The sequence below is a fragment of the Nelumbo lutea genome, chromosome 6, assembly GCF_056320005.1.
Source record: "Nelumbo lutea isolate HS-2025 chromosome 6, American lotus-T2T, whole genome shotgun sequence".
Lineage (NCBI taxonomy): Eukaryota > Viridiplantae > Streptophyta > Magnoliopsida > Proteales > Nelumbonaceae > Nelumbo > Nelumbo lutea.
In genome coordinates this window covers 67,735,580-67,758,310 of record NC_142689.1, presented here as the reverse complement: position 1 = coordinate 67,758,310, position 22,731 = coordinate 67,735,580, and the positions used below count along the sequence as shown (strand labels likewise).

The following is a 22,731-nucleotide window of genomic DNA, read 5'->3' as shown; positions in this document are numbered from 1 at the left end:
TGTTGACCAATTCAATGGTTTTTTGCCAAGGACTGGCCTTGGGGTAAAATGGAACCGGTTGCCAACTATCAATTATCTTTCACATAAAATTCAAAATATTATTAAATTCAACACCTAATACATAAAGTTTGTATGTTTTCTAACAATATGCTGATCAGGGAGGGTTGGGTTTAGCCTAAAACCATACCCTACCCCAAGGTTCAAAGTATCGATACGTATCGGCCGATACGTATCGTTCTGTGACCCTTCCAATATGCCCCTACAGTGGGTGTATCAGGGATCTGACCGGTTCAGGGGATGGAGGGGTCCTAGACCGGCTCCCCTGAACCAATTTTGAAAAAAAAAATAGTAAAAAAAAATGAGTACTGAAATGCCCAATACGACCCTACCGGCATATCGGGCATATCGATATTTTGAAATTTGCCCTATCCATACCTATACGGGTTGTAAAATCTCATAATCTGTCTTTCAAGCAAAAGAACCTATCCTATCGGGGTGAATACCCACTAGATGGGCAAAAATTACCATCCCTATGATTTTTAAATAAAATCATGATCTTACCCCTTTTTTATGCATGATGTATGGAGTGCGAATCCTTAAAATGATTTCTTTCGGCCCTTGCTTATTGGTAGCTTTAACAGTACATCATCAACGCATAAGGTATTATGGTTTAATTTAGGGATGCAAATCGATCGGATTGAATCGGATTCGAATCAGGGTAATATTCGAATCCAATCCAATGTTCAAAATATCAATATGCCCGATACATCGGTAGGGGCGTGTCGGACGTTTCAATACTCTTTTTTTACCTTCTTTTATTTTTATTTTTTTCAAAACTGGTTCAGGGGAGCCAGTCTAGGACCCCTCCATCCCCTGAACCGGTTAGACCCCTGATACACCCACTGTAGGGGCGTATCGGAAGGGTCACGAAACGATATGTATCAATCGATATGTAACGATACTTTGAACCTTGATCCAATCCAACACTATTCATGTTAGATCCAATCCATTATGAAGATTCAATTGGATTTGATATGCCTCGATTTGAATTCGAATCCTATCAATAAGTCGGATCTTTGGATTTGATCCGATCCGATTTGTTTTCTTTAAAGATTAATAAATTATTAAAAGAAAAATAAAATATACCAATTTAAATAAAAAAAACAAAATATATAAGTATTTTTTTAATTATTTTAATCATATACATACAATTTTCTTATAAAAAAATAAATAATATAACAAATTTATAAAAATACAATATAAATAATATTGTCGACACAAATTTCGTGTATTTCAATTAGCACAAAATATGGAGACAAATTACAAAAATAAATTTGTAATAAAGAAAACAAACAAGGGAATGAACTCTCTTTGATTTCTGCTCGATGACGTGAGCAACCTTTGATTGATGGTCGAATTTGGTGAAGACGAGGGCCGTTGGCGTGTTTCTCGTACTTTTTGAAGTGTTGATATAGATTTCCTTGTTTTTGGTGCTTTGGGAGATTTGGTGTAGATTTCTTCACTCCGGGCTTCGCGCTTGATTGGCTGTGAATGATGCTTCTCTAAGAAAGGCCCTTTTGTGGTGGCTTGATCTTCTTTGGAGAGTTTGAATTCAAGTGTTATAGAGAACGAAGAAGCTTTATCCTTCTTTCTTCTCTCTTGAATTTGCAGTTGTTGGAAGTTGCAGTGTTGGTGTCTGAGAACTTGCAGTGTGATTCTCTCAAAATGGAGAAAAATGGCCATTTTCTTCATAGGCAAGACCATTTATAGCCAAGGGTTAAGGCTGCCACATCAGCCCACTTAGTTAACCAATTTCACGTGAGTGTGGTGTTTGGTTAGCATTAACTCCTATACATGCACTATTATGTAGGAGTTAGTGGTCTTGTCAATGGGACCACCCTATTACAATAGGAGATGGGCCAAATTGAACTTAATACACTTGGATCCTTAAGCCACCAAGACAAATTTATATAGATTTAGGCCTTGAGCCCATGGAAGCCCATATTATTTAGAGGTTGTTATGTAAATTAAGCCCATTTATTTGGTTTAAAAAATTCACATGTATACAAATGTCCCCTCGAGGACGAGGTAACAAAGCTCCATACGGTGTTGATATCCTCAATAATGTTGATTTCCATGTTGGATGATTGTTCGACATGACCATTTAGGAAGACTTTCACATAGTTAACAAGCCTCGAAAATGCAGGAACTGAAGTTTTAGAATTGTGTTTCATGAGGGTTCTTCTACTATGGAGCTCCGTATTTGCAGACATCATTCTTTTAGTAATTTCTTGGAACGCCTGTATTTTCTTGCAGGCTTTCTAATCTGACCATGATGGACGGTTTGACAAATCATACTGTTACAATTGGTGAGGTGAAGCAGCATTTTATCCGTTTCTGCTTGGGTAAGGATTAATAGCCGATAAGCTTGCTTTGTAGAGTCCATGTTGGAGTCTAAGTCCTTGAAGGAGGAGACTTCGAAAAAGCCTAAACTCCTTATTGCATACGACTACCATAAATTTATAAATTCATATTAAAATCACGACTCCCCACTTTCTTTTGCCACAACTTTGATCGCCGCTGGGTTTTGGAGTGGAGACGATTGCTAGGGCTGTCGAATCTGCATTGAAGTCTTGTCATTGGAAGTCATAAACTCGACAGCGGTGTAAGGGGTATTCAGTTTGCTGTTGCAAGTTTAAGACTGGTCGGAGACAGAGCATTATTCGGGTCATTTTTCTTTCTCAAAATTTCTTCATTGCTTTCCCCTTTCGTTTGCATGTCTTCCACGTTGCGGTGCATCATTGTTGTAGGCAGAGATATAACAGATTGAATGTGGTTGCTCCTTTAATGCATGTGATTAAATTCGTGCCTGTATTCATGTAGCATACTCTCCTATACTTTGGCTTGATATTGTCATGCAAGCACACCAATAGCATCTTATTAACCCATAGGATCCAACTCTTTTAATAGCCTTACATGCCGCTCTTATCCTGTGTGTGAAGTTATATCCCCAAATTATTTTGGCGGATTGCCTTTGTAATGGGAACCATGGTGACATGGGGGGTCCACAACTTTGGTGCTTGTAGTGGGAATAATGGTGACATAGGGGCCCATAATTTTGATATATGGTGGTTGTAGATCACCCAAAGGCTTATTACACTTTCACGGGGCTGTCTTTAATTTGTCAAACTGAAAATGTAATCAGCTATCAAAATATTTGGTCTTCCCCATTAAACGCTTTATTTGTTTTTATTTTTATTTTTTTTTTTGCGTATACAATGACCGCGATGAATCAACCAATGGTTTGGTCGGTACAGTGAGTCCCCAATGGATTGTACACAATGATCATAGCACACCTTCTCATCGTATGCTTCCTTGAAATCCATTTCATGTGAATCTGCGCAAGGAGCCTTTTGGCGACCCCATCCGTGTAGTAGAACATGAAGCCAATGCTATCAACCTATGTCATTGTGCTCACTTGACCCATGGGTCAGACTTATGATATTCATTAACCTCGAAGGTGTTCGAATTTCTCACCTATGCATGTAGGAATTTACAGTCAGTAGTTTGATAATGTTCTTTGCATAATTACTTTTTCTTGACTGAGTGACCAGGAGTGATACAAGGACTAAACCTTATATATTTATGTTGACTGAACTGACCGATTACACTTTGTTTGTTTTGGCATTTATTCCCTCATTCAAATCTATAAACTTCCTTTGCAAGAAGCCTGTTAAACTGTATAGTCGCATTCCATGCATTAGTGGATTTGACAATCTTCGAGTTGGGCGAACCTTCCTTATAGTCCTGATTTCAAACTGAATGAAATGATAACTCCCTTTCTTTCCTTTTATTGACCTAACTCGGCTTTTATACATGTCGACACTTTTAAGCATTGATGTTTATATTAGACCAACACATCACTTTGTTTCCTTTCGATGAGGTGAAGTCTTATGACTGCAATCTTGTTCATGCAGGACTACAAGTTTGATACTTCAATTGTATGTCATATGTTGTCAAGGTGTGATGAATTGCATTTCATTTTTATAAGACTTGATGGGTTAGAACTTCACCAATTGGCACATCATCAACAGCAAACCCTCGCAGACCTTCAATGGTTTGGGGTCCCTAGGTCTAGAGCTTCGTAGACTTTTAAGCCCGAGGTCTCTTGGATTTAGGGATTAGCTTGCATAGAGCTTCTTTATCAAAGAGTCATATCATACGAAGCTTCATCAACAGTAGGCCCTCGTAGACCTTCAATAGTTCGGGGTCCCTAGGTCCAGAGCTTTGTAGACTTTTAGGTCTGAGGTCTTTTGGATTTAGAGATTAGCTTGCATAGAGCTTCTTCACCAGAGAGTCACACCATGCAGAGCTTCATCAACAGTAGGCCCTCGCAGACCTTTAATGGTCTAGGGTCCCTAGGTCCAGAGCTTTGTAGACTTTCAGGTTCGAAATCTCTTGGATTTAGGGATTAGCTTGCATAGAGCTCCTTCACCAGAGTGTTACAACATGCAGAGCTTCATCAACAATAGGCCCTTGTAGACCTTCAATGGTTCGAGGTCCCTAGGTCCAGAGTTTCATAGACTTTCGGGTCTGAAGTCTCTTGGATTTAGAGATTAGCTTGCATAGATCTTCTTCACTAGAGAGTTGCAGCATGCAGAGCTACATCAGTAGCAAGCCCTCGTAGACCTTCAATGGTTCGGAGTCCCTAGGTCCAGAGCTTCATAGACTTTCGGGTCTAAAGTCTCTTGGATTTAGAGATTAGCTTGCATAGATCTTCTTCACTAGAGAGTTGCAGCATGCAGAGCTACATCAGTAGTAAGCCCTCATAGACCTTCAATGGTTCGGGGTCCCTAGGTCCAAAGCTTCATAGACTTTCGGGTCTGAAGTCTCTTGGATTTAGAGATTAGCTTGCACAGAGCTTCTTCACTAGAGAGTTACGGCATGCAGAGCTACATCAGTAGCAGGCCCTCGCAGACCTTCAATGGTCCAGGGTTCCTAGGTCTAAACCTTCATAGATTTTTGGGTCCGAAGTCTCTTGGATTTAAAGATTAGCTTGCATAGAGCTTCTTCCTAGAGGACTTGATGCACAAAGCTTTCTTCTCTTTGATTTTGTTGTCATCTTCTATACCTCCTCCATCAAAGAAGAAATTGCCTCAAGGTGGAAGGTTAACAAACCCTGAAGACCTAACTTTGAAGAGATCTCCATGCTTTCCTTGTAGAATGCTCAACAGACTAGTGCTTGTATTTGAAAACTTTTGACAAGTCCTCGTTGTTAACACAGAGCTGAATAGAAGGAGCTCTTTGAACCTCTCCAACCAAAGGGAGATGTCATGGATCATGCAATGCTAGAGTCTTCTATTTCTTTTAAAAGTTTGTTGGTCTTCTAAAAGATCATATAAAATGATCATTCATTTAAAATTTAAGGGATAAGATTGCTTGACTTCTTCATGGGAGCTTGTTGCAAAGATTTCTACACACATGAGTGGATGTCTATGACCAAACTACCCATGGTGACAAGATTCTTGAAGAGGTCTATCATCCCGACATGTTGCCATTTGTCCAAGAGGTTGGTTCCTCGTCATCATGTGGAGAACAATACCTTGCTTATCTAGCTATTGAAGTGATGCATATAAATTGAAAAAGTCCTTTTTCCAACAACCAAAGTATTCAAACCATAGTTGACATGACTTCCACTGACAACAAGAAACCCCACATTGATATAATGTCTTGTACCTTTGAGGAGAAATAACAAAGAATAGAGGAGCAATAATAAAAGTAGGTGGTGCATCACTTTTCTTTAACCTCCAAAGACAATACTCTAGCAAGAAGCAGTAAAAAGATAGTGAAGCACTTGTAGTGGAAAAGTTCAGCATGGCGAATTGACACGATTAAAGGCAACCAACGAGCAAGAGATGCAAGTCAATGTTAAGTGACAACACAACTTGTAGAAGCATCCATTGCTCTTTGTAAAAGTACATTTAATTATGTAAAACTCCAAGAAGTGGTTATTCTCTTGTAAATGAAACAACTTCTACATTGTAGTCAAATGATGTTGGAAATGGAATTGCTATTTCCTTCTTTTTCTTCTATAAAAGAAGTTCTCATATTTTATATTTGTTTTAACTATCATAGTTTGCTCATGCAGGCTAGGAGCATTACAATGCAAAAGACCTTTTTTTTTTCCATTCACAGTTTAGGCTCATGCGGGCCAAGAGTGTTACAATGCAAGAGACTTGTTTTTTTTTTTTTTTGTTTTCCCATTCACAGTTTAGGCTCATGCGGGCCAAGAGCATTACAATGCAAAATACCTTTTTTTTTTTTGTTTTTGTCGTTCACAGTTTAGGCTCATGCGGGCCAGGAGCGTTACAATGCAAAAGACCATTTTTTTTGTTTTTGTCATTCACAATTTAGGCTCATGCGGGCCAGAAATGTTACAATGCAAAAGACTAAGGGTAGTACATCTTAAGGTACTTTCCATTAATAAGCCCAAGACGTAGACCCTCTGGCATGACAAGGAGGTAAGCACCATTACTGTAGACTTCTTTCACCATGTGAGGCCCATCCCATTTAGGGTCAAATTTCCTTCCTGAATGGTGTGAGAGAATGATAGGTCATCGAACAACAAGGACAATATCTCCTTTCTGAAAGGAGCGAAGACGAACCTTCTTATTGAATGCCCGAGCCAAATGAGCTTGGTAGCACTTTATCCTTTGTTGAGCTTCTAACATCTTCTCGTCTAGCGCTTCGAGCTCAACTAGTCGTAGCTTTGCATTCTCATATTCTGTAATTCCCTCTTGGATAGCATCCTTAGTGAGTTCATTTGTCTCTTTAGGGGAAGTACAACTTCTACACTATATACTAAAGCAAAAGGAGTTGCATTTGTAGCGGTGCGGTAAGATGTCCGGTATGCCCATAAGGCCTCATCCAAACGTTCATGCCAATCTTTCTTGGACTTGGACATAATCTTCTCAAGTAACTTACAGAGAGTTTTGTTGAAGGCCTCTACAAGTCCATTGGCCACTACATTGTACATGGTTGAAAACCTCTTCTTAATGCCAAACTTGTCACAAAACTGTGTCACTAATGCTGCTGAGAATGGCTTCCCATTATCTATGATTATGTAACATGGAACACTGTAACGATAGACAATGTGAATCAGGAGAAAGTTGACAACATCTTCTTTCTCTACTTCTCAAAGAGGAACTGCTTCATCCCATTTGGAAAAGTAATCCGTTGCTGTTAGGATGAAGAGGTGCTAGTGAGAAGACTTAGGCAAGGGACCAACCACATCAAGTCCCCATGCATCAAATGGCCATGATGCAACTGTAGGATGTAGAGGTTCTAGTGTTTGGTGAATTAAATCTCCATGAATTTGACATGCTTGACATCTTTTGGCATATTCACTTGAGTCTTATACCATTGTTGGCCAATAGAAGCCCATTCGCTTAAGGCGATCATGGAGCTTAAGTCCTGATTGATGAGCACCACAAACTCCTGAGTGTGCTTGGTCAACTACAATCTGGACTTCATCTCCGTAGATACACCTAATGTAGACATCATTGAAGGAGCGTTTGTAGAGGTTTTCATTGTAGTATAGGAAATGAGGTGCTCGATGTCGTATCTTATCTCTACGCTTAGAATCTTCGGGCAACTTCCCATGCTGCAAATAGTCGACGAAGGGTTGTCCCCAGTCCTCAACATCTATAGTGAATACAGAAGCCACATTGCTTTCTTACTCTATCTCTTCTTGAGGTGACTCAGGGGGGAGACCCCATTTTATACAAACGGGTATTGTTGTTGCTTCATCACCTATGAGTGCTAAGACTAGTGCTAGATTGGCAAGGGCATCTACTTGCTTGTTTTCGCTTCTAGGTACATGTTCAATGGTAGCATGTTCAAACTCCTTTAGTAATTGGATTGCATAAAGGTGATAGGGAACTAGGTTGTCCTCACGCACCTCATACTTTGTCTTCAATTGGTTGATTACCAATTTCGAATCCCCATAGACTATGAGGTAGTGAATTTCCAAGTCAATAGTCATTTCTAAGCCAATGATTAAAGCTTGGTACTCCGCCATGTTGTTAGAGCAAAGCTTAGTTAAGGCAAATGCGTATGTAAGGATCTCTCTGTGGTGAGACAAATACAACACCGGCACCCATACTATTTTTGCGTGTTGCTCCATCGAAAAACATCAACTATACTGGTAAAATGTCTATACAGAAAACCTCTTCATCAGGAAAGTCTTCGGAGAGTTCCCAAACTATTGGAATAGGGTGATCTGGAAAGAAGTCTTCTAGTGCCTGTCCTTTCACAGCCTTTTGTGGGATATAGGTGATGTCAAATTCTAACAAGAGGATAGCCCATTTAACTAGTCTCCCTGAAAGTAGAAGTCGTGTCATGATGTACTTGAGGGGGTCTGATCTTGAGATAAGGTGGACAGTATGTGCCAACATGTAATGTCGTAACTTCTTCGTGGCAAAGATGAGATCAAGACAAGTCTTCTCTATTGGTGAATAGTTCAACTCGGCTCCTATTAGTGTCCGACTGAGGTAGTAGAGTGCATTTTTTTCCCTTCCTCATTGACTTGTGCCAACAAGGCTCCCAATGATTGCTCTTATGCAGCGATGTATAAGATGAGCGGCTTCTCAGGGATTGGTGAGACAAGTACTGGGGGTTTGAGAAGGTATTGCTTTATGCTCTCTAAGGCATTTTTGTATGCATCATCACACTCAAATGGGACATCCTTTTTCATCATCATGTTGAATGGTTGACATCGTCCTGTTAGGCTGGAGATGAACCATCGAATGTAAGCCAATCGTCCTTGGAGACTCTTCAACTCTTGTAGGTTCCACGGCTCTGGCATGTTTTGGATGGCATCAATCTTTGACTAATCAATTTCAATCCCTCGATGGCGAACAATGAACCCGAGGAACTTGCCTGAGGTGACTCCAAATGCACACTTGAGAGGGTTCATTTTTAGTTGATATCTCCTTAGCCTATTGAAGATGCTACGCAAATCATCGAGATAGTCTTCTCTCTTCTTAGACTTGACAACCAAGTCATCGACGTAGCACTCGACCTTCTTGTGAAGAATTCCATCGAAGATCCACTGCATCGCGTGCTGGTTCGTAGCACCGGCATTCTTAAGCCCAAAATGCATCACTTTGTAACAGCAGATCCCCTTTGGTGTTCGGAAAGTCATGAGTTCTTCATCCTTAGATGCCATGCGAATTTGATTGTATCCAGATGAACCGTCCATGAAGGATAATGCCTCGTGGCCAGTACTTGTATCTACCATGAGTTCAGTGATAGGCAAAGGAAAGTCGTCTTATGGGCGAGCTTGATTTAGGTCTTAGAAGTCAACACAGACCCAAATTTGACCATTCTTCTTTCTCACAAGGACAATGTTTGCAATCCGAGTTGAATACTTCACCTCCCTAATGAAAGTAGCTTCAAGGAGCTTGTTGATTTTTGCTTCAATTTGCGGAATCAACTCAAGCTGAAATCGACGTCGTGCTTGCTTGATTGGTCGTACCCCGTGCCTAATAGAGAGGTGGTGGACAACAACCTTTGGGTCTAACCCTGGCATTTCCTTGTATGTCCAAGCAAAGACATCCTTGTGCTCCTAAAGTAGTTTGAAGTATTTGGCTTCTTCTTTAAGGCTAAGGAGTGCACTGATGTAGATAGGTCTAGGTTCCTCTTTAGTGCCAAGGTTTAACTCCTTCAGGCCATCCACCGTTGCTTGGCCTCCTTCTTCAAAGGTAGGTGGAGCAGGCTCAAGTTCTTCATCTGAAGAAGTGCTTGACAGATCTTCGTCCTCCTCCTCAATGGTGATGTGATTAACTAAGACAATGTCTCCATCCTCAGTTAGCCCTTCACTTTGTTCTTCCATGTCTTGTCCTGGTTGTCTAACTGTCAATAGTCTGTTGTCTAACTGTCAATGTCTCATTAGAAGAAACTTCCAAGTTCACCACCCTCTTCATACGATAAGGAATAACACTACGAAGCTCTGGCTTCTTTGTAGCAATGGTGCATTGTAGGCTTTGACTTTGTTGTTGGCCCTTTTTCTTCATATTGGCACCCTTGGGCCCTATGCGGGAGAGTACTGAAGTCCTTTGTGGGAGAAGATGACGTTGGAGCAACATCTTATCCTCTAAGCCTGTCGAAAGCTGATTTACTTTCTCTCGGTTCTCCTAGTCGGTCGAAGACTGAACTCCGTTGTGTATGCTTCTCTTCCTTCTTATCCACCACTTCTATAGTGATGTAGTTGGATAATGCCTTCATGAAATTTGAGTTGGTGGATTTTGATGGTATCCTAAGCCAACATTTTGCTGAGGAATGTGGAAGCCTCCACTTTGTAAAGCTCTTTGCATCTTTGTTAGGCCATAGGCTTGTCCACTTGTAAGGATTGACTCAAGGTCCCCTAACTGATGATTTTCACCTTCTTTCTAACCTACCTTTTCGATGAGCTTCTTAGCATTGGTGTCAAACCACCCTTCTTGATGTTGCCCTACTTTACTGGTTGATGAAGCTCGGATAAATCCTTTTAAAGGTGGTTTAGAGACCAATGACTTCAATGCTATAGAGATTAGAAGCATAAGATCATTCATGAGAACTTCAATATTACTCTTTGATATTGGTGTAATGCTCGGTGTAGCCATTACCTCAAAAGGTAGTTGCCCTCCCTTCTCCTCGACTTTGGTGTGTAACGAAGCACGAGGGTTGATTGGTTAAAAGAAGGGGAAGCCAATGGTGGAGTTGTTAGCAAGGTAGCAAGTGCATGTTTATTTTGTAGATGCTCATTGTCACCACTTGAAGATGCATTTTCTTCTTCATGTGGCATGTCTTCCTTTCGCTTCCAAACCTTCATTGCGTAAGATTTTGGCATAGACACCGTAAAATCTTCTGAGATGACCTTATCAGCATAGAACTTTGTGTCAGTAAAATGTGCTTCGGTTTTGTTGAAAGGCTCTGGCTCAACGACTACTTTCCTCTGTGTTCCATTATGGTAGTATTTGAAGCATTGGTGCCACGTCGAAGGAACCACTCTTGTCTCATGCAATCAAGGGTGTCCCAAAGGTAGTTGGTAGGATGTCTTGGCGTCGATGACATGTAGAAGGGCCAAAGTTGTTAAGTCTCTTATTTCTATCTCGAGATGCACCATGCCCACGACACATTGTCACTTTTGATTAAAGCCTTGGATTGTCAACTTGCTCTTTAGCAATTTGTCCTTGTCAATCCCAGGTTGTTTCATAGTGGAGACTGGCATGATGTTGACAGCAAATCCACAATCAATGAGGATGCATGACATCTTCTGTTCACAAACATATCCAACAACATACAAGGGTTTGTTATGTAGACGTGACCCAAGTTGTAAATCCTCATCTGTAAAGGTATTTGTTGCCATCCAATCCGTGCAGTTGTCCCCTTTTGCTACTTTGCTTTGGTACTTGTTGGGGAGGATCAAGGTCTTTGCCATTGCAAAGCGAGCCTTCTGCGGTAGTTGTAGCACTTGGGTAAGGCTTAAGTGGGATGGCAGTTCCTTCGGTTGCTTTATTACTTCTTCATCACACATGGGGTGCTCTTGAAGAAGCCTTGTCATGTCTTTCTCCTCGTCGGATGAATCTTCTTCCATTGATGGTGATGTTTCCTCTTTGTCAACTGTCACTATGTATATTGCTACACATTCATCTGAAAAAAGTTATCTTAGCATGAACTTCCAAAGGGTTATTAGAGTTGGATGAGGCTATTTTAGTACTTCCTCCTCACTAGCTGGTGGTACCTGAAATGCTTTCTTCTTCAGCACTTTCTTCTTCTTAGAGGCATTGTGTATTCGCCGTCATCTAGTCCTCTTTGGTCTGGTTGACGTAGGGACGATGGGACGAGGGGTCTTGTTCTTATGCCGAGAGACAATGGTCCATCCGATCTCATCTTGAGAAGATGTTTCTAATTCACTTAGTAGATAGAGATAGTCTTGCCCCTATTCAAAATGATTCCTTCGGGTTGGTATCATACCTTCTCCTTGGGTTTTTTGCTAGTAAAGGTGGACCACCCATCTTCTATCTCATCTTCTGAAACAGATGACTCTTCCCAATAGTCCAAGTCATTAGTCATCAGCTCATAGAGAGTTGGGATGTCGGGATTCCCAAACCTCGGCATGTTAGGATAAGCATAGAAAGTGGTCACCTCTTGATTAACAATAAAATTGATAGGAATTGCCCCCACTAGGAGGGATGTTGTAGGAAACACCATTATTGGGGGTCTAACTACCTTGCCCCTAGTCTCCATAATTTGAGAAGAATCTACTGAGTTCTGATGTGGTGTTGACTTCCCTTTGGTGGGTGTAGAATTCCTTGAGGTCTGGACACTCACTAAAGCTTGATTAGAGGAGGAAGAACCTATAGAGGGTTGTAATGGTACTGGGTTAAAAGACCCAAAAGTCACCATAGTGACGTTAGTAGCAGCAAAATTATCACCAAGATCTAACTCGACATTTCCTTGTTCTGTGAGATGAAGTATTTTGTCCTTCAAGACAAAACACTTTTCAGTTGGATGACTTATCATCCGATGGTATTGGCAGTACTTGGGGTCGGTTACACGTCCTTGCTCTTCAAGTCGATTGGGTGGTGGAAGCTCAATCAACTTTGATTGGAGTAGTTGGCTAAGCATTTCTGGAATGTCGGAGTTAGGGAATGGATACTCCTTCTCTTCTAGTTCCTTCAAAGTAGGCATAGACTTCTCTTGGCCTTAGTTTGCAAAAGATTTCACTTTGATCTCCGTCTTCTTCTTCTTGTCGGAGATCTTAACTGGTGCAGTGGTAGTGTTCATGACTTCCTTTCCTTTGGAGGAGGAGGTCTTAAGGTCCTTCTTGATATATTTCTTTCCTTCATTCTTTTCACGAGGATCACTTAGTTGAGTACTTCCATGCTTGGCTATCTAGATCTCCAAGTCATGAGCTCGAGTAGCTAACTCTTCAAAGGTGGTAGGCATGTTCCCTTTGAGGCTGTAGAGTAGTCCCCAATGCGTCCCTTGGACGCATGTGTCTATTGTAGAGGATTGGCTGATTTGTTCCTCGCACTGAAGGGCGAGGTTCCTCCACCGATTAATGTAGTTGTTAACAGACTCATACTTTCTTTGCCTTGTAGTGGAGAGAGTTCTGTAAGTCCAATAGTTCATTGTGTATAGTAGAAGCGAGTGAGGAATTCTCTCTCAAGCTGGTCCCAACTGTCGATGGAGTTGGGTTGGAGGTCGGTGTACCAATCAAATGCTATAGACTTGAGGGAGCGAACAAACTATTTCACCATTTGGTCGTCGTAGGTTCCCGCGTTGTTGCAAGTCTCGATGAAGTGGGCTATGTGCTACTTCAGATTGCCTTTCCCATTGAACTGTTGGAACTTAGGAGGTTGGTAGTTGCCTGGCATGCATATCTCATCAATGCGGTGAGTGTATGGTTTGGCATACACTAGAGAGGTATGTGGAACTCCTCCATATTGAGTCCTTATGGTGTCAACGATCATGTACTAGATTTGTTGCACTGTTAGAAAAGCGACAGAAACTTGGTGGTGTCTTGCATCATGTTCTGCATTATGACCCGATCATCCTCCTCTTATTGCTGCTTTTGCTGCTCTTTGAGGATGGGAGTCGTTGGAGGAGTGAATCCTAGAGGGTGGGAAGGTCCTTGACTGGACTCTGGTTGGCGGTTTTGTATCTCCAATTTGTTCATCAGGAAGGCAATCTAGAGATCCTTCTTAGCATTGGAGCTCTTGAGGTTGTCAATGGCTTCAACCATCTTTTGGAGTCGTTCTTCCATCGTCGCGACTTTTGTCATCATCACTAGTACGATGCCATTAGAATCAGAGTAGGAGTTGTGTGATGGAGAGGAGTAAGACTCTGTCCTCGACATAGTGCTAGATTGGTCATCGTGTTCATATCAATGTTTGGAGATTTGAAGAGGCTTTCCTTCTGTAGAGTAGTTGCCTTGGTGATTTTCCGTGTAGGAAGCTCCGCTGGAGACGATAGCTGCACTTTGTTGGATTTCGCCATGGCATGTATGACAGGATGGTTGTAGGAAGAACCAAAAGCACCAGAGGACTTGTGGAAGGAAGTTGCAACCTTCTTGGTAGCCATTGGATGACTACTGCAGTTGTCGACTCGAAAGATGAGAGGAAGAGAGTGTCTCACCGGGAGTGCCAGAAATTTGTCGACATAAATTTTGTGTATTTCAATTAACACAAAATATGGAGACAAATTACAAAAACAAATTTGTAATAAAGAAAACAAACAAGGGAATGAACTCTCTTTGATTTCTGCTTGATGGCGTGAGCAACCTCTGATTGACGGTCGAATTTGGTGAAGACGATGGTCGTTGGCGTGTTTCTCGTACTTGAAATGTTGATGTACATTTTCTTAATTTTCGTGCTTCGGGAGATTTGGGGTAGATTTCTTCACTCCAGGCTTCACGCTTGATTAGCTATAAAGAACGCTTCTCTATGAAGTGCCATTTTGTGGTGGTTTGTGTCTTGCCAAAAATTACTACCCTTGGCTAAGTGGTCGTTGAAGCGTAGCTTTAGGTGTCGAATCCATAGAGAAGCTGATTAAACCAACAAAAGGAGGTACCGCTAAGAGTGAATAACCTAAAGAAAATGATTTTCTAAAAATAAAAAGATGAGCAAAAATATTTGAATAAATAAAAATAAGAAGATGAGCAAAAATATTTTAATAAAAGTAACGATGATTAAATGATGAAAAGTAGTATTGTGATGAACAAGGCTTCGAAATCCACTTGATCAATTTGCTTAACTGGTCTCGACTTTGGTTCCTATTTATTACTCAATTGCAAATTTCACATCTCAAACAAACAATCGGAAAATATAACTTTGAAACCAACGACAAGAACAAAAGTATTTGTTCTAAGAGAATTAATTTTCGATGAAGAACAAAATGATCTATTCTTACAAGCTACTCAAGAACGACAATATATCAGATTAACAGTATTGCAGTCAATGATTAACTCATAAAATAAATCTACCCAATCAATTATTTTCTAACAAATTGCACATAAAAAGAGCATGACTAATCTTATATGGAAATTGAAGAATATAAGTTCAGGGTTTATCAAAATAATAAAAGAAATCTCTTAAGAACAAAATTAAACATTTAAATCTCTCAAGGAATCAAAGTAAAATAACAAGTAAAACTCATCGATCAAGATCCTCCCTAGCCTTGTTGAAGCTTTAGCCACGCTTGGACGTCATTCTCCCCTCTTCTCCTCTATGAAAGAATGAGAAAATAATGCTAAAATAACCTCTACAAGTCGTCCCTTTTTGGTCAGATTTTTCCTTTTTATTATGATGCCAGGCTCCTCAATCTACTTAGCCCGGATCCTCTTCTTATCCCCTAATTTTCACTTGGATAGAGATTGATTTAGAGAAAGCTATCAACAGATGAATTGTAGTCCTATCTCTTATATGTCCATATCCTCAAGAATCATTGAAATTCGACATTTGTAGAGAAAGATATGCCCAAAATACCGGACCCTGTTCAGAGTAAAGCAGGAAATGAATCAACACTCATACTTGGGTCATTGAACTTGGGTTTGGGTTTGGGTTTCTTGGACCTATGTTTGGGATTTCTTCCACTCAATTATTAATTCTTTCAGCATAAAAATTGCACAAATAATAAAATTGACACTTATAAAATTATTATGAAAAAATATTACTTTTAAGCTCTTTATTTTACAAATGTCAATTGTTGAGCACACTTTAGATATACATTTTCATTCTTTCATCACAACCCCCAACCAGCTTATTGCTAATCCCTAGCAATTTAAGCGCAAATGAAAAGACAAAGCATGATGATTAGCTTAAATAGAAATTCAGCAAAACCCCCTAGGTATTTCATACAAAAAGGTAAAAAAAATATCACAAATGCTATCAAGGTTACTTTAATTATAACTTCCAAAAGTGAATGTGTGTGAACTAAGCAAAACCTTCATACCACAAACCGCAACACATAAAACCTTGAGAATTAATCAAAGTAAAAGCTTCAACTCCATATCCTCACAGGTAAGTTGTTTTAAGGCAAAGGATTTTTCTCATAGAGTTGGAAATCAGATAAGCACTCAAAGAGAAGGCCAAATTTACGGACAAGCAAACAAACGATCATTGATCAAAAGATAGGAAAATTAGTTGTTTAGAACTCCACCATTCTTACCACCAAGAAGCTTTAGGATTTTGATCAATCAAATACAAGAACAGTACGAATAGAAATCGAGCCTGGTGAGAAAGACTGTTCCCCAAGAAAGAAGTTTGTCTTTTGAATTGACGGAAGACTTTATTGTACTGTGTCTTCTTCTTCAATTTTTTTTTCTTTTTTTCCCTTCTCTTTTTTCTTTTGATAATGCAAAGTAGGGAAAGTTTAGAGTTTCTCACATAACTAAAATTACATATGTTATTCAAAAGGCTTCACATGACATAACACGAACTAGTCCCCCTCTCTTTTTTTTTATTTTTTTATTTTTTTCAGAAATAGACTAATATCATCCTTCAGCTTATCATCCAAACATTCCTCAAACCAAGAAATGTCATTTTAAACAGTAACTAACCAATTCAATAGATCAATGAAAGTTCATAAGTTGTTTCCTCAACTCTCCACTCACTTACGAAAAATGTCTAAGTCTAGAAAAATGTGCACTTAAGCATGACAATTCTCTTAGTTATATATATTGAACATCTATCTAACCACAAAGCTTAGTATTGTGCGCAAAAAATTTTCAGAAGTTATTCTTTGATAATCAAGATAGTAAAATGACTTAAACCAAACAATTTTGAAATCATACCTAGATAGAAGAGCAAAAAATCCAATCTAAGCTTCTCAAGCATGCAATGCAAACTTATTCACACAAAACTACCAGAATAAAACAATAAGTAAAGTGTTGATTGTCTCTCTTTCACACAACAAGAATGTATATAAAAAAGTGTGCATATTATGTGCATGCAATGCTATCACCCCCAACCTGAATGAGACAGTGTCCTCACTAGCATAAAAATAAAAGAAATAGCAAAGCAAAGGTAAGGGACACCTGATCGATGGACTGAGACTAGACCTGCAAATTTATCAACTAGAAGAAGGAAACATAAAAAATAAAAATAAAAACTAATAAAAAAACTAATAAAAGAAAAAAACAATTAAAAGAAAAAAAAACTAATAAAAGAAAAAAACAATTAAAAGAAAAGAAAAAAAAAAGTGGTAGTGCAGAAAGATAGAACCTAATTAAGCATTATAAACTGGAGCTACAAGAGTGATCTCCCCAGGTTGTTCTACCCTCTCCACATAATGCGTCAACCATTGTCCATTGACTCGAAAAACCCTCCCATTGGTCAGATCCTCAATCTCAATATCATCGTTAGGAAAGACTCGCTTCACAAAAAATGGACATGTCCATCTAGATCTCAGCTTTCCTAGGTGGAGATACAAATGGGAATCATATAAATGCCCCCATTGGTTTGGCTCAAAATTCTTTCTTAGGATCTGTTTATCATGAGTCGCTTTTAGTCTAGCCTTGTAAATCCTAAAATTATCATATGCATCGTTCCTCGGTTCTTCTATCTCTGATCACTGAACTTCCTTTGAATACCTACAACATTTAAATCAAAATTAAGTGCTTTGACAGCCCAATAAGCTTTATACTCAAGCTCTACAGGTAAATGACACGCTTTACCATAAATGAGTTAGTATAGTGACATCCCAAGGATAATTTTGTAAGCAGTATGGTACACCCAAAGTGCATTAGAAAGACGTAAAGACCAATCTTTTCGGTTCAGGTTGACCGTCTTTCCCAAAATTTGCTTGACCTCCCTATAGCTAACTCAGCTTGCCCATTGATCTATGGATGATAAACAGTTGATACCTTGTGAATAACGTCGTACCTACGCATCAAATCTTCAAAAGAACGATACCATACCTAGATAACACATTTTCTTTTAAGAACTTAACAATAACTTTGTTATCATTAGTATGGCACGTCACAACTTCAACCCATTTAGACACATAGTCAACAGCAAGAAGAATATAAGATAACCAAAAGAATGTGAAAATGGCCCCATGAAATCAATACCCTAACAATAAAAAATCTCAATAACGAAGATGGGGTTAAGGGGCATCATGTGACAACGAGTTAGCGTACCTAACCTTTGGCACCTATCACAAGAACAACAAAAAGCATTAGTATCATTAAACAAATTAGGCCAGTAGAGACCACTTTGCAAAACCTTTGCAATAGTCTTTTTCATAGAAAAATGGCCACCACAAGCTTCAGAATGACAGAAATTAAGGACACTATTAATCTCACTTTCTAGAATACAATGCCTCATGATTTGGTCAGGGCAATACTTAAACAAGTAGGGATCATCCAAAAAAAAAAATTCTTACCTCAACCAAGAACTTGCGTTTATCTTGTGCACTCCAGTTCGATGGAACTTTACTTGAAACCAAGTAGTTAATGATGTGGGCATACCATGGCACTTAGATAACGGTGAATAAATGCTTGTCGGGAAAGTCATCTCGAATGGGTGGATCATCATTAGCATAATTATTGAACTCCAATCGAGACAAGTGATCAACCACTACATTTTCGATGCCCTTTTTATCTTTGATCGTTAGATCAAATTCCTGCAAAAGCAAAACCCACTTAATCAAGTGAACCTTAGCATCCTTCTTGAAAAGAAGGTGCTTAAGATTTGCGTGGTTAGTAAACACAATAATAGGTGAGCTAGTGAGATAAGCATGGAATTTATCAAAAGCAAAAACAACAGCTAGTAGCTCATTTTCAGTTGTAGAATAATTCCTTTGAGCTTTATTAAGAGTTCTACTAGCATAATAAATAACAAAGGGCTTCCCCTCCCTTCGTTGGCCTAAAACAACTCCCACTATATAGCTACTAGCATCACACATAATCTCAAATGGAAGGTTCCAATCCAGTGATTGCATGGTCGGTGCAATGGTTAGCTTAGTGATGAGAGTTCTAAAAGCTTCTTCACACTCTAGAGTCCAATCGAACTTGGCATCTTTGACTAGGAGGTTGCATAATGGTCGTGCTATAGCAGAAAAATTCTATATGAACTTCCTGTAAAAACCAGCATGTCCAAGAAAAGACTAGACTTCTCTTACCGTTTTGGGAGTGGGTAATTTAGATATCAATTCCATTTTGGCCTTGTCAACCTCTTTTTCTATTTCAAACACGATGTGTCCCAAAACTATACCTGAAGGCACCATGAAATGGCATTTCTCCCAGTTAAGCACAAGTCCTTTTTCTTTACACCTAATCAAAACCGCTTTCAAATTAAGTAAGCATGAATCAAAAGAATCACTAAAAATAGTCAAATCATCCATAAAGACTTCCATGCATTTTTCAACCATATCAGAAAACACACTAAGCATGCAACGTTGAAAAGTAGCTGGAGCATTACATAAACCAAATGGCATCCTACGAAAAGCATAAGTTCCAAAAGGGCATATAAAAGTAGTCTTATCCTAATCTTAAAAAGCTATCTCAATCTGATAATAGCTTGAATAACCATCAAGAAAGCAATAGAAAGGATGGCCAGCCACACGTTTTAAAATTTGGTTAATAAATGGCAATGGAAAATGGTCTTTCTAAGAGGATGCGTTTAATTTCCTATAGTCAATGCACATGCGCCACCCAGTTACTACCCTAGTGGGAACAAGAACTCATTCCTCATTTTTAACTACTATGACCCCTGATTTCTTTGGCACAACCTATGTAGGACTAACACATTTACTGTTAGATATAGGATATATGAGTCCTGCGTCTAACAATTTTAAGACCTTTTTAACAACTTCTTTCATTATTGGGTTCAATCTTCTTTGGGGGTCTCGACGTGGAATAGTTTCTTCTTCTAAATGAATCCTATGAGAATATATCAATGGGCTTATACCTTTAATGTCAGCTATGGTCCAACCTAGTGTAGCCTTATGTTCTCTTAATAGATTTATCAATTTCTCATCCTGCTCAGCACTAAGTTCAGAAGATATTATAACAGGAAAGGTATCACCTGGTCCAAAAAATGCATGTTTCAATCCTTCAGAGTGTGGGGATAACTCCACTTTGGGTGTCTCCATAGAATATGGCTTTGGCTGGTCTCTCTCATGTGGCAACTCCTCAAAGCGTGGTTGCCAAAACTTCTACTTATCCTGCATATCATTAGAAATAGAGAAAACATTAGAAACATCATTAACATGATAAAATAAAAATTCAGAATTTAAATCAGAATCACAGATGAGATATTTTTAAAGATTCAGAATTTTCCCGTTCATCTACTTCCTCTATAATGAGAGAGTCTATCATGTAGGTATAATAGCACTTGTCCTCGTCTCGGGGCTGCTTCCCAATATGATAAATGTTCACCTCAAGAGTCATATTCCCAAATGAAAGCTTCATCAAACCATTCCTATAATTAATAAGAGCATTGGTTGTATCAAGGAATGGCCTTCCTAAAATAAGCAGAATCTTCAACTCACTAAAACAAAAAAAAAATCAATAGGATAATAAAATTTATCAATCTGAAGCAAAACATCTTCCACTATCCCCTTTGGTTTCCGAATAGAATGGTTAGCCAACTGTAACACCACGGATGTGGGTTTTATCTCTCCAAGACCTAACTGCAAGTAAACTGAATAAGGCATTAAATTTACACTTGCTCCTAGGTCCAAGAGAACTTGACCGAACTCTTGTGTCCCAATATGGTAGGCAATTATGGGGCACCTTGGATTTTTATACTTCAGCGGCGTTCTCTGCTCAATCACCGCACTTGTTCTATTAGAAATGTAGTTTTCTTGACATGGTCTCTCCTTTTCATGGTACATAGATCCTTGATCACCTTAGCATAAGCTGGTACCTACTTAATCACATGCAACAAATGTAGATTAATCTTAAATTCTTTCAAATGTTCTAAAATTTCACCTTGGTTGTCTAAAAAATTTCCTCCAAATCTGAGAGCTTGGGGAAAGGGCACTTGGATCGTAGCCTCCTTTTCTAGCACTTTTGAGGGGGCATCTTCAGTTCTCCTTATAGTGGTGACATTTGTGCGAGCTGGGCTTGGCAAAGGCCCATCTAAAACCTTACCACTACGAGTAGTGATGGCATGAACCCGCTTAATGTTCTCCGAATCAGAGGTGGATTCCTGTACCATATGTAACCCCTTCAGATTGGTCTGAGGATGAGATGAAATTTTGCCTCTCTCTTGTATAGTAAAAGCATTGGTAAGCTTAGTTATCTGACTCTTGATATCCTTATTCTCTTCAACCATTTGCACAAAAATAGATTCAAACTTTTGGTTAGTCTTATTTTGTGCCTCCATAAATGCTTGAATTGTTTCTTTTAAAGGATTCCTATTCGGTCGAGCATTGTATTGGGGTGTAGGATGAAATCTGGATGGTTGCGCCTCTACACTCCAATTGTTGTTGGATGATGTGGGTTGGTTCTAATCCTTCCAACTAAAATTGGGATGGTTCCTCCAGCTAGGGTTATAGGTCTCTGAACAGGGTAGAAAGGTTTCCTATACATTCCTAAGTCGTTACATTGTTCCTCATAAACCTCTCTCACCTCACCATAGGTTGGGCAATCCTAAGCTAAGTGATCCAATCCCCCTCGACAAAACATGAAGTTTGAGTTTCTACCCTGGCAACCGTGTGGATGACTTTATTATTTCTCATCTTTAAGGCTTCAAGTTCCCTGATTACAGCTTCTAATTGGGCTTTGAGGTTGTTTTCCTCCTTAAGATGGTAAATCCTAGTTGGACGATCTATTAGTACTATCAGTAGCACTAGGTCCAGTCCACGTGTGGGCTTTCTCAGCTAACTCATTCAAGTAATCCATGGCTTCTTTAGGATTCTTTTGCAAAAACTCCCCATTACACATCATCTCTATGAATTGGCGCTCCCTACTGGTTAAACCCTCATAAAAATAACTAACTAGCCTCCAAATTTCATACCCATGGTGCAAACATAGGTTCTGTAGCTCTTTGAATCTCTCCCAGGCTTGGTATGGGGTTTCACTATCATTTTGAGAAAATGTTGAGATCTGTCTCTTAAGGTTGTTGGTCTTATGGTGCAGGAAGTACTTGTTAAAGAAAGTTTGGGTCATCTCCGCCCATGTACCTATGGATCTCGGTCTCAAAGAGTATAGCCAACTCTTAGCTCTATCTTTTAGGGAAAAAGGGAAAACTTTCAGCCTAACAATGTTTGCAATATCAGCTCGGTTATGAAAGGTGACCACTATCTCTTCAAATTCCCTAATGTGCACATATGGATTCTCACTGTCTAAACCATGGAAATTAGGCAAGAGTTGGATCATTCCAGGTTTGAACTCAAATTGTGGTGTATTCGGAGGGAACATGATGCATGATGGTGTGGCTGTCTAGTGGGGTGCATGTAGTCTTTTAAAGACCTAATAGGGTCCTCGTGTTGACTCATGATTTCAGAATCAGAGGACGAACTAAATGCTACTTCTTCTTCAGGGAGTGGTTGTGGGTCTATTCGTATCTGTCTAGCGAATCTCCCACTTTTGTCCCTTGGTCTATTCATACACCCTAGGCTCCTATTTCTTTTTTTTTTTTTGTTTTTTGTTTTTTTATCTTACAAAAAGAAGAAAAGGAAAATAAGATCAAGAAAATAAAATGCAACTAAAAAAAACGAAACGAACAAAGGAAA

The 22,731-nt window shown here is 39.3% G+C and overlaps 1 non-coding gene across 1 annotated transcript; it reads left to right on the top strand.

Moving 5' to 3' along the window:
* The first annotated feature begins 22,010 nt into the window (after window positions 1-22,010).
* LOC148849411 (small nucleolar RNA R71) lies at window positions 22,011-22,117 on the top strand. The gene has a single exon (XR_016101517.1). It is a non-coding gene; the product is annotated as a small nucleolar RNA R71 (small nucleolar RNA).
* The last annotated feature ends 614 nt before the right edge of the window (window positions 22,118-22,731 follow it).